The 1,460-nt window shown below is 41.4% G+C and overlaps 1 non-coding gene across 1 annotated transcript; it reads left to right on the plus strand.

Annotated features, from left to right (window-relative positions):
* The first annotated feature begins 218 nt into the window (after window positions 1-218).
* Window positions 219-284, plus strand: Smp_tRNA_00379_Gln_TTG.1.1. Its single transcript has one exon. It is a non-coding gene (tRNA).
* The last annotated feature ends 1,176 nt before the right edge of the window (window positions 285-1,460 follow it).

A 1,460-nucleotide genomic window follows, 5' to 3' on the forward strand; every position in this document is an offset into this window, starting at 1 on the left:
GGACGAACGCGCGTCCTGGATTCACTGCTAGCCACTATCCATCTCTGCTTACCATGCTTGTGAATTAAGGTATATCGAGGCAATACGCACAGTATGCACATATGCCAACTAGAGACTGACCAGTTGCAGTCCTAAACACATCGATGGGAAGATCCAAACAAACAATACTAAATGAATTCAAACTTCACCCCATCGCACAAGCAAGTGGCTATCAGGACTCAGTGGCCGAGTGGATAACGCGATGGCGTTTGAAGCGAGGGTACTGGGTTCGAGTCCCAGAGTGAACATCAACTCTGAGATGCAGGTACATCCGGCTGACGAGTCCCAAGTAGGACGAAACGCGCGTCCTGGATTCCACTGCTAGCCACTATCCAAACCTTCTGTTTGTTAATGTGACAGTTTCTGATATTGAGAAACCATACTGCCTAAAGGAGAATGTACACACTCAGATTACACGACACACAAACCTAGGAATAACTAGTTAACTGAATAAAATTAATGCAATCGAGTGATTGGACTACCGACTACCGGGTATTATCAAATACGTGGAACCCTAAGGGAGCGACAAGGAGGGACCCCAAAGAAATCGATCGGTTTATACAGACTCGTCAGACGGTAACTGGTTATATTGGAAGTTTGTGCTGTGAGCGTTGCTTGATAGGTACGCTTCTTTTGTGTTTGTCGTATCCTTGACATCATTGTTCGCCTCTTTTATGTTCTCTTTTCGTGAAGAAGTTAAGTTAATCAGTGCTGTAGTTTTCCTGGATTTAGGAACTTTTAGCTAATAATGACTATGAGATAACTTTTCACTAGAGATCTACTCATATTAACATCTGTTACCGGTTAGTCCTTCTATTATTTATATTGAAAAAGCTATCTTAACATTCGATCCAATGTTTTTGTGAAGCTCGGGGATAATCAGGAGAGAGTACCGATTGTGTGTTTTAGTCCTCGCAGTAGTTATTCCTGCAAAATCCAGTCAATTTGTAAGTCGCCTCACCTGTACAGCTAATATTGTGTTTTCCACCAACCGATTTCAGCCGATAATCGTTTGATAAAACTCCAAACCCTTCATTCATCAACGGGTAATCTATGTTTCTCAAAGTATCAATTTCACTTGCGAAGGACGTAATGGAAGATTGGATACAGTACGGTATATGGATATGGTAAGACATCCTGAAATGTTTTTGCCAGGGCAAATAGCAACCGTGTAGTACGGATATAACATCCCAAATCTTTAAAAAAAATGTCACTGCAACTCACTATGATTAATTTATAGCTTGTGGTGACCCTTGGTGCTTTTAATATAGTATGATCAGAGACACCACCAACGGTACTGGTGAAAGTTAGTGCAGTTAGTATGCTTTGTCACATTTCGCATGGAATCACTACAGGTACCAACTTTTTTACTAATTAGTCAGTTCATTTAACCCGACATGTCGTTCAAAAAACTCCGCCTG

This window comes from Schistosoma mansoni (genome assembly GCF_000237925.1).
Source record: "Schistosoma mansoni, WGS project CABG00000000 data, supercontig 0163, strain Puerto Rico, whole genome shotgun sequence".
Taxonomy (NCBI): domain Eukaryota; kingdom Metazoa; phylum Platyhelminthes; class Trematoda; order Strigeidida; family Schistosomatidae; genus Schistosoma; species Schistosoma mansoni.